Below are 14,641 nucleotides of genomic sequence, written 5' to 3'. Positions count from 1 at the left end.
GGTGGAGGTCCATGTGCCGGTTAAGCGACCCCCATGGGCCTTAGGTTGCTGACCCCTGGCATAGCTACCATCTGCTGGAACCTCCTCTTGCAGCACTACCCAGTTGCTGCTGTGGTCTCTCTGCTATCACCTGCTGGTTCAGAGTTTCTTACTGTGCTACTCTCGAATTCTGTGACTAGAACAACCTCACTCAGCTCAAGACTTCATGGCCTCCACAACAACGATGGGTCTCTCTCAGGTGGTCATTGGTCCCACACACCAGGAAGGTCACGAATCTGTTGTGATACTTGCCCCAAGAATGCATTGTCATGGTCAGACCACAATCTGGTTAAGTTTAGACTGACAAGGGCAGTTCCCCCCTATAAGGATGATGGGCCTGTTTGGATGGCCACCTTCCATGAAACCAGATATGTTCCTGGATGGTCTGGGGAAACTTCCAGTAGAGAAAGGGGGTGATTCCATTGAAGCCCTGGTCTCACTATGGAATGGTGAGATGAAAACGGGTGGTTGACATGATCACTCCTGAATGTCCTCTGCAGTGTTTTGGAGCCCAAGCAGCTCCTTTGTCCTTGGAGCTATGAAACTCTGGACTATGAAACAAACCAGATGAAGACTGGAGTGCAAGTAGTGCAAATCTTGCTCTGAAGCCAACCCAACACTGGTAAAAACACAAAAGCTCATTTTGCAGCTCACATTGCATCCTCTAGTAGTGATCAGTGGAGTTAATTTGGATGGTCTGGAGGTTATCGACTCCCAGTATGGGGAAGGGACCTCTGCAGCCCTTGAAGACCCACTGTGACCAACTGGCTACACACTTTGCGGATAAAGTCACTTGACTTTGACATGATTTTGACTCTGTACTTGTTACAGCTCCTGCTGAAGTACCCCATGTTGTCTTATGTGATCAGTTTCATCTGACACAGTCAGCTGATGTCAACAAGATGTTGGTGGCAAATGCCCTCTTGATCCCTGTCCCTCCTGGCATATCAAATCTAGCAGAGAGAGAGCTGGCTGGTTGGGTCCAGAGTGTGGTTAATGTTTGCTGCGTGAGAAGAAGAAGAGTTTGGATTTGATATCGCGCTTTATCACTACCCGAAGGAGTCTCAAAGTGGCTAACAATCTCCTTTCCTAACAATCTCCGTGAGGTGAGGCTGAGAGACTTCAGAGAAGTGTGACTAGCCCAAGGTCACCCAGCAGCTGCAGGTGGAGGAGCAAGGACGCGAACCCGGTTCACCAGATTACGAGTCCACCGCTCTTAACCACTACACCACGCTGGCTCTGAGAGGGTGGTCTATGTTGAAAGAGGCAGTGGGTGATTCCTAAAGAAACTGGCTCTGAACTCTTTGATGAAGTCATCTGGAGGGTTAACTTCTTCTGCAACATTCCCATCCTGGGAACTATGATTGCCATATGTCCAGATTTTCCCAGACATATCCGGAATACTGCAGTTGGCAGCATTGTCCAGACATAAATCTGTAAAAAAATGTCCAGGAAATTCTGGCAGTGCCTTTTCTTGCCACTTTCCCCATAAAAATAGCTCAAAAGCAGCATTTTTTTCAAAGCGATTTTGCCCAAAATCTGTCCAGATTTTCACTTACAGATAGGTAGCCGTGTTGGTCTGCCATAGTCAAAACAAAAAAAAAAATTCCTTCCAGTAGCACCTTAAAGACCAACTAAGTTAGTTCTTGGTATGAGCTTTCGAAGTGTGCATGCACACGAAAGCTCATACCAAGAACTAACTTAGTTGGTCTTTAAGGTGCTACTGGAAGGAATTTTTTTTGTTCAGATTTTCACTGTTTGAAGTATGGCAACCCTACTGAGAACACTAGTTTGTTAAGGGTCACAAGGGTCATCTAGTCCAACCTCCTGAAATGAATAAATGTTTTGCCTGATGTGGGGTTCAAACCCGCAACCCTGAGGTTAAGAATCTCATACTCTACTGACTGGGTAATCCTAGGATACACCATGAAGAAATCTCCTCCACAAACTACTTCTCCAAAACACAGAAGCACCAAAAAAGCTGCTAGAATACATGCTTTTTTAATTAACATGGACAATTCAATACAGAATCAGCTCCATTAAAAGCACAGCAAATCAGGAGAAGGGATTGTAGAGCGAAATAAGCTAGGTCTATGAGGGTTCAAACCATGGAAGTAACACTGAAATCCGCTGTGAGTAGCCGTGGCACTATCTGCAGCAAAGAGAAAAACACTTTCAGATTCCGGAGTCTTTAATGTGGAATTATGTAGATAATAAAGATTTAAAAACTTAACACAAACAAATCAAAACAAGGAGCATATACATAAATATAAAGAAAGGGTGTGGAAACACATAGTTATTTTATTTAAATCAGAGGTTGAGAACCTGTTGTCCTCCAGATATTGTTGAACTCAACTCCACCATTGGCCCCAACATAAGAAATCGTCTAAAGTGATGGAGATCTGTAAGCTGAGAACATCTGGAGAAGCACAGGTCAGCATCTCCTGATCTGAATAACTTCTGAGCAAGGTGACTTGTCGCTTCCTCATTAAAAATACAGGATAGCTAGAAATATACCAGTCCTACGGCTCTGTGCTGCAGTTTAGCACCAATATTTCAGAAAGCATCATCAACTCACAGTGAGTCAATTTCTCCTCCAAGCATCCTTCATTGATGAAGTGTTGAGGCAGTCAGTGAAGAAGGACAGCTTGTGATTCATACAAATGAGGCATCTGTTGTTAAGTATAATGATTTAATTCACACAGAAATGAAAGATGTATGTGTATTGATGGAGGTTTAAAATGGAAAATACCCAAAAGTGTATTGCTAACACTGGGGGTTTTCCAAAAGAGTTTTCTAAATAACTCCGAGCTCCTTGCAGAGTTGATGATTAGCAAACTGACTGTTGTTCTCTGGTAGCTAACATGTGAGGGTTGTAAACCTGGGAACATGCAAGAGGTATTGGGTTGCATTCTTGATTTTGAAAGGAGTTGCCTCTGATTATATGTCTCCCAAACCCAGATGCAAATGGAGGTCTCTGGATGCTACTGGGAGAACAACGCAAGTAAATAGCTCTCCTGAACAAAGGGGGAGCCTGGAGGCTCCAAGGCAGCTGAGACAGAGGGCAGCCTGAGGTTTGCTTATTATTATTTTCATATTTTGCAAGATGCTGAACCTGTGCTGGCCAGCACAAGATATTTTATGGATATTTTTGATGTTTTAATTCTGTTTTAAAGAAAGTTCTGCCAGTAAAACTTTGAATAATGTTTTCATGGGTCTCGACAATGCTTCCCTTCCAAAGGAGTTAGTTCTTCTGCTTCCAGTCGCTTCAAACTGCACAATATTTGATATCTTCAACATCTGTTACAGGCACAAGAACACACCAATCTATTTTTCCTTCTAGTTAGCAGCCTCCCTACTTATTGTGTTGTTATGTACTGAGTTGAATAGGATCCAAAATGCAGCAGTCTGATTGGTCCTAGAACAATGCAGCAGTATGATTGGTCCACAGGAGCCACCCAATCCAGCTCCAGGTGGAAGTGAATCCACAACCTGATTGGCCTACAGAAGAATCCCAGAATTAGCCAATCACATGCAGCCCATTGTGTAAATAATGTATATAAAGCAGATATTTTGGGGAAACATTCATTCCTCCTCACTACTATGAGCTGAATAAACAGCATGAAATCCACTCTTGACTCCGAGTATATTTCATGTGCTGAACAGGAAAAAATATGCTGCTCTTATTTCCTGTGGGATACATTGATATTTATTAAAAGCCAGCTGGGATTATGGCTTGTACTGAGGCTGCTCCAAACAGGCTTGTATAGAGAGAACCAACAGACAAAACAATGTTGACAATAGGACAAACACTTTTTCTGGAATCCTTACCCCTTATTTGCAGCAACGTACATAGCGTGCACACTCTCCAATTTGTCGTGTATGGTGTGGGCAAGAATGGTGGCAGCTGCCATGGGCACGATAACATTCACCATATGTCTTTGGCCTCGCGAGTGCTATACCAAAAGGAATAAAAGAACCATAGCTGTCAAGTGTCCCTTATTTGGAGGGACAGTCCCTTATCCCAGCGCCATGTCCCGCTGCTGTCCCTTACTGATGGATGTCCCTTAAATTTCCTGGGTTTCAAAGGAAGCACCTCTTCTCCCTCCCTCCCTGCCGGCCAGGGAGGAGGGAGGCTCAAACTGTGTTGCTTGGCTACCCGGCCCACCCCCCCTCTGGCCTCCTCTCACCAGCCTCAGCCCCTGGGAGTCCCTCCCCGCTAGGACTGGCAGGAGCCTCGGGCCCTTCCACCGCCATCCTCCTCGCGGCCCCCAAGCTGAATGTCTCTGCCTGGGGTCCTCCCCTCTGCTCGTCGCTGCTAGGCCATACTGCGGCTGTGCCGCCGAAGGACCCGGATGAAATGGGCAGCCTCGCATGAGAATTGCTGAGGAGCCTTGAGAGGAGAGCGAGGGCAACCATAGGGAAAGCAGTTCAGAGAGAGGAGGAAGAGGAGGAGGAGGTGTGGGCAGGTGTTCCAAGGGCTACAAGGGAAGAACCGCAAGCGCTTCTCCCATAGATTTGTAGTGGTAGACTAGCATAGATGGTCTGATCTGCGGGTTTACTTCGGGCGCTATCCCCCCCCTTCCTCCTGCCCCACCTGATGGAATTGAGAGCTGCAGATGGAGCACGAGAGAAAAGATACAGAACTGCAGCCGCATCTTCGTAGCTTGGACTTCATTTTGCGCGAAAAGTGGTTGCTGCTTGTAGTTATTTAATTGCAGTGTTTCATCGGCTGGTGTCTTGAGCAACAACCTCTGGAAACGAAGAGCTAAAAACCAGCACTTCACTCCAAAATTATCTGGTCCCTTTTAAATTCGTATTTCAGCTGATTGACTAAAATCCCTTATTTTGGCTGCTGGTCCCTTATTTTCAAATCTGTTGACAGCTATGAAAAGAACTGCATTTTCATCACCACTCCAGCTAATAGCAGACTCAGCTAGTGAGTGCCAACAGGACAGTAGACAAAATAATAGAAGGGGCCATAGCTGGCTGGCCAGAAAACTGAACAGGTGTACACCAGCCTGTAACATGTGGGTGCAAGCCCCACATCTTCCCTCTTATACTCAACTTGAGTGACCCTGTCCCCATTGGAAACCACCACCACCCCAAACACAGAAATGGTTTAAGCCATCGGTAGGCAAACTAAGGCCTGGGTGCTGGATCCGACCCAATTGCCTTCTAAATCTGGCCCGCAGATGATCCGGGAATCAGTGTGTTTTTACATGAGTAGAATGTGTCCTTTTATTGAAAATGCATCTCTGGGTTATTTGTGGGGCATAGGAATTCATTCATATATTTTTTTCAAAATATAGTCCAGCCCCCCACAAGTTTGAGGGACAGTGGACCAGCCCCCTGCTAAAAAAATTTGCTGACCCCTGGTAAGCTTACTCAGGGGACTTCTCAGCAACACACGGATATGCAGATGAGAAGGGGTTTTTTTTCCTAATAAGAAAACAATAACCTGAAGATCACTTGAGCAACTTGGAAGAAAAACCACTCTGGGCAGCTTCCAACATACATAAAACATAATAAAACATTAAATATTTTTTAATTAAAAAAAACTCAGATGTGATCTCAGAACCACTGGCAGACATCTTTGAGAATTCCTGGAGAACAGGCAAAGTCCTGGCAGACTGGAGGAGGGCAAATGTTGTCCCTATTTTCAAAAAGGGGAAAAGAGAGGACCCAAATAATTATCGCCCAGTCAGTCTGACATCAATACCAGGGAAGATTCTGGAGCAGATCATTAAGCAAACAGTCTGTGAGCACCTAGAAAGGAATGCTGTGATCACCAATAGTCAGCATGGATTTCTGAAAAATAAGTCATGTCAGACTAACCTGATCTCGTTTTTTGACAGAATTACAACCCTGGTAGATGAAGGGAACGCAGTGGATGTAGCCTACCTTGATTTCAGCAAGGCATTTGACAAGGTGCCCCATGATATTCTTGTAAAGAAGCTGGTAAAATGCGGTCTTGACTATGCTACCACTCAGTGGATTTGTAACTGGCTGACTGACCGAACCCAAAGGGTGCTCATCAATGGTTCCTCTTCATCCTGGAGAAGAGTGGCTAGTGGGGTGCCACAGGGTTCTGTCTTGGGCCCGGTCTTATTCAACATCTTTATCAACGACTTGGATGATGGACATCCTGATCAAATTTGCAGATGACACCAAACTGGGAGGGGTGGCTAACACCCCAGAGGACAGGATCACACTTCAAAACGACCTTGACAGATTAGAGAACTGGGCCAAAACAAAGAAGATGAATTTTAACAGGGAGAAATGTAAAGTATTGCACTTGGGCAAAAAAAATGAGAGGCACAAATACAAGATGGGTGACACCTGGCTTGAGAGCAGTACATGTGAAAAGGATCTAGGAGTCTTGGTTGACCACAAACTTGACATGAGCCAACAATGTGACGCGGCAGCTAAAAAAGCCAATGCAATTCTGGGCTGCATCAATAGGAGTATAGCATCTAGATCAAGGGAAGTAATAGTGCCACTGTATTCTGCTCTGGTCAAACCTCACCTGGAGTACTGTGTCCAGTTCTGGGCACCACAGTTCAAGAAGGTCACTGACAAACTGGAATGTGTCCAGAGGAGGGCAACCAAAATGGTCAAAGGCCTGGAAACGATGCCTTATGAGGAACGGCTAAGGGAGCTGGGCATGTTTAGCCTGGAGAAGTGGAGGTTAAGGGGTGATATGATAGCCATGTTCAAATATATAAAAGGATGTCACATAGAGAAGGGAGAAAGGTTGTTTTCTGTTGCTCCAGAGAAGCGGACACGGAGCAGTGGATCCAAACTACAAGAAAGAAGATTCCACCTAAACATTAGGAAGAATTTCCTGACAGTAAGAGCTGTTCAACAGTGGAATTTGCTGCCAAGGAGTGTGGTGGAGTCTCCTTCTGTGGAGGTCTTTAATCAGAGGCTTGACAACCATATGTCAGGAGTGCTCTGATGGTGTTTCCTGCTTGGCAGGGGGTTGGACTGGATGGCCCTTGTGGTCTCTTCCAACTCTATGATTCTATGATTCTAAGAACTCCCCTGTACAGGATTGCCTTCAAATGGTTCGGGGGTTGGATAACTCCATAACCTCCAACATTTCTCCAGGGAAAATAGGGACATCCTAAGGAAAAGTGGAACATTCTGGGAACAAAGGAGAAATCCGGATGATCGAGATCAGGGATGTCCATGGAAAATAGGGACACTTGGAGGGTCTCTAATCCTAGCCTGACTGCAATGGCTACTAATTAGCTTCTGAGCCCAACTCAAAATGCTGGTTTTGACCCTCATTATGTAGTTTTGTAGGACATTATGTAGGACAGATTGTGAAGCTGAGGCTCCAATACTTTGGCCACCTCATGAGAAGAGAAGACTCCCTGGAAAAGACCCTGATGTTGGGAAAGATGGAGGGCACAAGAAGAAGGGGACGACAGAGGACGAGATGGCTGGACAGTGTTCTCGAAGCTACCAGCATGAGTTTGACCAAACTGCGGGAGGCAGTGGAAGACAGGAGTGCCTGGCGTGCTCTGGTCCAGGGGGTCACGAAGAGTCGGACATGACTAAACAACTAAACAACAACATGTAGTTTTAGGCACCAGGCAAAAACGTTCATCTTCAACCAAGCCTTTGGCTGATTAATATCCTACAACCTTTTAAATGGACATGTGGGAAGGGGAAGGCTTATTGTTTTGCTGGTTTGATTTTAATTATTTACTTGTTTTTATCCTGTATTTTATTCTGTGAACCACCCTGGGATCTTATGATGAAGGGCAGTATATAAATCAAATCAAATCAATCAATCAATCAAAGCATGGCACTGTGAGTGGTAGGAAAATGCAAGATTTGTCTTATGCACAATGGTGAAAGAGTGGAAATTTATTAACAGTAAGGCATGCTTGAGCTTGAAATGCTGATCTCCTGGGACTGTCCTCATGGGAGTAAGGGCTCCCTTTTATCTAAGATATGGATATATTACTTACTAGCCTGGTTCCTATAGAGCAGGTACAGGCAATCTATCGGTCTCCAGTTGTTGCATAATAATAATAATAATAATAATAATAATAATAATAATAATAATAATTTATTTATACCCCGCCCATCTGGCTGGGCTTCCCCAGTCACTCTGGGCGGCTTCCAAAAGAATATTAAAATACTGTGATACATCAAACATTAAAAGCCCAGACTGGGCTGTGGCTATGCTGACTGAGGCTGATGGGACTTGGAGTCCCAAGACATCTAGGAGCCCATTGGTGGTCCACCATGCAGCAGAGCACGGAAGCAACAGCAACATACCCTCCTGAAGTCCACATTCAGGGATCATCAATTGAAAACTCACCAGGAGCAGCCATCAGCACGAAGAAGAGAACAGCTGTAAGGAAGGCAAAGATCTTCATGACTGAACAATTGGATGGGGTGTCAGGAGACAGCAGGATGGAGAGGTGCTTGAAAGGTCCTTGTATTTATAGGGCAAAGGGGAGTGTTTATATCATGGTATGAACATCTTGTGGGTGCTGCTTGTTGTGGGTTGCTGCAATCTAATGATGGTATTATTATGCAAGTATATCCCTAGTTACTTTGGAAAGTATTTCTAGGGAATGCATAGCCCTAATACAACAGCCAGTTGTTGACCTTAAATGTAATTAACTATCCTCATGTACGAAAACAATATTTAAAAAATTTGATTACGTGTAATTATCTAGATAGGGCATGGAGATAAGGCAGCATATTGTTACAAAAGTTAGGTGCCACCCCTACTCTCTGCTGAGCTGCAGCAAGTTTCCAGGCACTCAACCAGGGTCTATGGCAGGCGTCAGCAAATTTTTCCAGCAGGAGGCCGGTCCACTGTCACTCAGACCTTGTTGGGGCCCGGACTATATTTTGGAAAAAAAATATGAACGAATTCCTGTGCCCCACAAATAATCCAGAGATGCATTTTAAATAAAAGGACACATTCTACTCATGTAAAAACATGCAGATTCCCTGACCATCCGCGGGCCGGATTTAGAAGGCGATTGGGCCGGATCCGGCCCCCAGGCTTTACTTTGCTTACCCATGGTCAATGGTCCTTTGGAGAACTGAGACACGGCAGAGACTGTATTCCACCACTGACCTGCAGTTCCACCATCTAACAAAGGTATGTGTGGGAGGCAGAAGACATTTCAGCCTAAAGTCCATTTCTCCTGATTCTGCACCATAATCGTAAATTGGGGGCAGCCATCTTTTTCTCTCAATGCAGGAAATGGTTGCATGGCATAAATGGTGGCAATTTCCAGAGGGGTTTTTTTGCGCGCACACACACACAAACACACACAAATATTTTGCCAAGCACCTCCCTTTCCAGGTGCTCCAAGCAGATAGAAATTTCATCTTCTCCATGTTGATATTTGGATTGGAAGCTTCTCAGGTTAGGGACTTGAGCTGTGTAAGGCCCCGTTCATGTTGGCGTTGTAGCAGCAGTATTAGTAGTAGCAGCAGTAACAAGAACAGCAGTTCTCATCCACATGAGATAACAAGTGGTTAACATCTTGTTAGCCTTTAATTTTTAAAAGCAGACATAGATGAATGGTGAGCAATGACAAACCTAGTCAGCATCTTAAAAGGCAGAGACATCACCTTGCCAACAAAGGTCCATATAGTTAAAGCTATGGTTTTCCCAGTAGTGACGTATGGAAGTGAGAGCTGGACCATAAAGGAGGCTGATCGCCGAAAAATTGATGCTTTTGAATTATGGTGCTGGAGGAGATGCTTTTGAATTATGGTGCTGGAGGAGACTCTTGAGAGTCCCATGGACTGCAAGAAGATCAAACCTCTCCATTCTGAAGGAAATCAGCCCTGAGTGCTCACAGGAAGGACAGATCCTGAAGCTGAGGCTCCAATCCTTGCTGCATGCATCATGAAATGGGATTGATTAGATCAGCCTATTATCCCAGCTCACTTGCCCAGACTTGTTTGATTGGGCAGTAGGTTTCTTTATGTTAATCAACAGATCTTCTTTTAATGTTTTAATAAGTATAACCTGTTACGGTCAAACCTCGGTTCACGAACGGCTTCATTTTGAAACGTTTTGGCTCCTGAACGCCAAAAAGCCAGATGTAAATGCTCCAGTTTTCAAACATTTTTTGGAACCCAAACGTCTGTCACAGCTTCTGCTTGAGTGCAAGAAGCTCTTGCAACCAATTGGAAGCCGCACCTTGATTGTCGAACATTTTGCAAGTTGAATGGTCTTCCAGAACAGAAGACCCATATTTCGGTTTGCCTCACGTTGTCTTTCAGTGTGATGGCAATGCTACCATCTGGAGGCGAGATTCCAGCACAACAAAAATGGGGGGGGGGGACTGTCAAGCAGGAGATTGCTTTCCCTTCAAGCTTCTAATAACACATAGAGGCACCGAACGGGTTATCAGGCTTTACTGAGTTCTTCTCTGGCACCAGCTACAGACATCAAACGGCAGTCTAATCTACGATGTGCTCTCTCCCTCCTCTCGGCAAGTTAACTCGAAGTTTTATGGGGCCAAGGAAGATTGTCAGCCTGATTTTAATGTATTCTTAATCTTCGTTGGTGCTGGAGGAGACTCTTGAGAGTTCCATGGACTGCAAGAAGATCAAACGCATCCATTCTTAAGGAAATCAGCCCTGAGTGCTCACAGGAAGGACAGATCCTGAAGCTGAGGCTCCAATACTTTGGCCACCTCATGAGAAGAGACGACTCCCTGGAAAAGACCCTGATGTTTGTAGTGATCAGGTGGGATTGCTATGAGGAATTATAACAAATATAGAGTAAGCCATCTGTGTCAGCAATGAAAGCATTGCATTGACTGGGTTTAAACTATTTTGATATGATTCTTGATCAATCCACACCTCTGCATCCTTGTTCCATTTCTCTTTCTTGACAAGTCATGTACACTGACAGACAGGCAGGCGTCCTGGGTCATCTAAGACTATGGGCAGTTTCTTTGATGTAGCTTTTCTAGTATGTTAATCTCAAGATGTTAATCTTGGAGCCAGGAAACAGATCTCACATGAAGGTGATAATGATCCTGTCTTTCTGGCCATCCTTCTTATCGTGTATATTTCTCACCTGCGGGGTTGCCAGATGCTCCCCTTTGTAGTTCTCAACTTATTTACCACTCCTTTGTAGTTCTCAACTTACAGTGGTGCCTCGCAAGACAAAATTAATCCGTTCCGCGAGTCTCTTCATCTTGCGGTTTTTTCGTCTTGCGGCTTAGCGGCTATTAGCGGCTTAGCGGCTTTAAGAAAAAGGAAAAAAACTCGCAAGAACTCGCAAGACGTTTCATCTTGCGAAGCAAGCCCATAGGGAAGTTCGTCTAGTGAAGCGACGCAAAAACCGAAAAACCCTTTCGTCTTGCGCGTTTTTCGTTTTTCGAGGCATTCGTCTTGCGGGGCACCACTGTATTTACCCCAAAATGTATGCATGCTAATTAGTGCTGTAGTGTAACATTGTTCCCACGTGGAGTTTGATGAAATGCTCAGAGGAAATATGATTGGTTCTCACGAGCACTGTGTGAAGGATTCTTTTGTTAATAAAATGGCCTGGTTAGGGGTGTGGTTTTACGCACTTCCTCCGAGAGCCTTGCCGGTCAAAGTCTCGTGTCTTATTTTAATCAGGGTCCAGTCCTTTCCTTTGGCCTCAGAATGCAACAGATGTTGGGAAAGATGGAGGACACAAGGAGAAGGGGATGACAGAGGACGAGATGGTTGGACAGTGTTCTTGAAGCTACCAGCATGAGTTTGACCAAACTGCGGGAGGCAGTGGAAGACAGGAGTGCCTGGCGTGCTCTGGTCCATGGGGTCATGAAGAGTCGGACACAACTAAATGACTAAACAACAAATCTTTGTTGGAAGCTGCCCAGAGTGGCTGGGGATACCCAGCCAGATGGGTGGGGGTACAAGTAAATTATCATCATCATCATCTGCTCCCATTTTGGGGACTAATTGTTACCACCTGCCTGAGGGGCCCCACCCAGCGATACTTGCTGACATAATCACTACTTCATGACAACAACAACTCCCTGGAACATTTTCATAACCTCCAACCTTCCTTAGGTCAAAACAGGGAGGGTATGCTATCCTTTCGATGTCTGTTTTTCTGCCTCTGCTCCACCCCTGGCATTCTCACTCCCCCCCCCATCTGACTCTCATTGACCCCTCCCCTTTTTCTGTCCCACCAGCCCCCCCCCCTACAGAGCATTTCCTACCAAAGGGAGGGCAAGTGCCACCACCAGTACACCAACAGGGCACAGAGCACGTACCCCCCACCCACCCCTCAGAGAAACCCCCTTAATCCTGGTTTTATTTTATTTTATTCTTCTGCAGATTTACAAGAAGAAAAGCACAGGTGGAAAAACAATGAATGAATAGAAATTCGTTCCCTCTCCCCATCTCTTTTCTGCCCCAATCTTATACTGTATCCAACATTAATGTCTCACACCGAATGTAACTGATATTGTTGAAAAGACATAAAAATAGAGGTGATGCATGCAGTTTTGTAACCCGAGAACATCTTTAATAAAAATAAGAAAGAAAGAAAGAAAGAAAGAAAGAAAGAAAGAAAGAAAGAAAGAAAGAAAGACATCAGTGCATAGATTATTATTATTAATATTCTTTGTTCATTAAAATATTTGCACGTCTATACAAATATTATGTACTATCTCTGAACAGGTAGAAAAAAGAAAATAATAGAAAATAGAAAATTTATAAAGAAAGAGAAAAAGAAAAAATAAAGAAGTAGCAAAGATAAGAAACAAATTAAAAAAAAGACAAAGTTATTTACATAATAAAAGTACTCATCGACATAATTCTTCCCACCCTTCTCATTATACTGTTTGATAGAAAATTCTTTTTTACATAGGTTTACATTATATAGTATCATTTCTTTCTGCTTTGATCTTTTTCTTTACAAATATCACTCAGTTTCTGCTAATATGGAGTTATTTGTACAATAAAGTTTTACATAATTCTTAAATATTATCCATTCTCTAGTTGTTTCTTGTTTCAATATTCCTCAATGCATAAATTTTCAAGTGGGGCAAGATTGGACAACCTCTCCGCCTCCTCGCCTGCGGTCCAGCAGCCGCTCTGATCTGCCTAAGGGAAGAGGCCAGCAGAAGAGGCCACGGAGAGGCAATGGGAGGCTCCTTCAAAGCTGCGGCCACTGCAGCCGCCACCCACAACAAGTGCTGATCCATCCTCCTCCTTGAGCTCTGCGGCACTGGCACTAGCAGGGGAAATAGGGACATTCCAGGATCAAATCAAAAGCCAGGAGAATAGCTTTCATAATCCCAGCACTCCCTGGAAAATCAGGACACTTGGAGGGTATGCATTTGTGGTATGGAAAGTAACAGGCAAGAAGCCACAGGGTTGGAAACAACTGCTTGGAACTGATTGGAAACAACACAGCATTTCCCCCTTAAATTTTTACTGACGTGAACAGCCCTGAAAGCAGCGTCACATATAATTGCCCTGGTTCCACCCTGAGCACAGAACATCATGAATTCATAATTAAAAGAACACCCAAATAGTCTGATAACCTGGTCTTGGTTGAGCATTCATTCTGATTTATTAGCAGGGTGGTTGTATGACAATGAGCTTTCATATCCGGCGTTCATCCTGATTTGCTGGATGAAGTCTTTACTCCTCTTCCTGTAAGTCACTTGTTCATCCCGGACTCTTAAATGCCTTTCCAGTTGAACATGTTTTGTTCTTCATTTACTGCAACTCCAGAATGTACCAGGAAACTACGGCTGTTAAGGGCCATGTCCTTAATGTGTGCATTATTTAGGCAATATGGGTATGGTGATGTCCTATCCAGTGGTTAGTTCCAGCTCAGTGGGTGGCTCAGTGGGTGAGAGCTCAGTCCCAATATTTGCATGTTCACTGGAATAGGCTCCAGGAGTCTATGCAACTGAAGACACCCTGTTGTGTACACATTGTATGCCCTGCAGCACAACACACCTCATTCCTTGCTAGGGATTTGATGCTGGCCAGCATCTTCAGGCCACCTAAACTGGGAAATCATGGCATCAATATTTTTATGAAGTCAACTGCTGTGCTCGGCTGCCCAGGAGGACTCTCCTGCGTGTGAGTGTCTGAGGGCCCTGCTCCTTCTTGCCACTCACCATCTGGCCTGGGGTGGGGCCTGAAGCCTCATAAGGACTGCTGCGCTCGGCTGCCCAGGGGGACTCTCCTGTATGTGAGTGTCTGAGGGCCCTGCTCCTTCTTGCCACTCACCATCTGGCCTGGGGTGGGGCCTGAAGCCTCATAAGGACTGCTGCGCTCGGCTGCCCAGGGGGACTCTCCTGTATGTGAGTGTCTGAGGGCCCTGCTCCTTCTTGCCACTCACCATCTGGCCTGGGGTGGGGCCTGAAGCCTCATAAGGACTGCTGCGCTCGGCTGCCCAGGGGGACTCTCCTGTATGTGAGTGTCTGAGGGCCCTGCTCCTTCTTGCCACTCACCATCTGGCCTGGGGTGGGGCCTGAAGCCTCATAAGGACTGCTGCGCTCGGCTGCCCAGGGGGACTCTCCTGTATGTGAGTGTCTGAGGGCCCTGCTCCTTCTTGCCACTCACCATCTGGCCTGGG

General features: G+C 45.2%; 1 long non-coding RNA gene across 1 annotated transcript; it reads right to left on the bottom strand.

The window, feature by feature from the left end:
• Positions 1-2,018: 2,018 nt before the first annotated feature.
• On the bottom strand, positions 2,019-8,527 carry LOC310842063. The gene is made up of 3 exons (XR_014562800.1): positions 8,381-8,527; positions 3,871-3,995; positions 2,019-2,191 (listed from the first exon to the last, which is right to left on the bottom strand). It is a non-coding gene; the product is annotated as an uncharacterized lncRNA (long non-coding RNA).
• Between the last annotated feature and the right edge of the window lie 6,114 nt (positions 8,528-14,641).

Source organism: Podarcis gaigeae (genome assembly GCF_964106915.1).
Source record: "Podarcis gaigeae genome assembly, chromosome: 3".
NCBI classification, from domain to species: domain Eukaryota; kingdom Metazoa; phylum Chordata; class Lepidosauria; order Squamata; family Lacertidae; genus Podarcis; species Podarcis gaigeae.
This window is presented reverse-complemented; position numbering and strand designations above follow the sequence as displayed.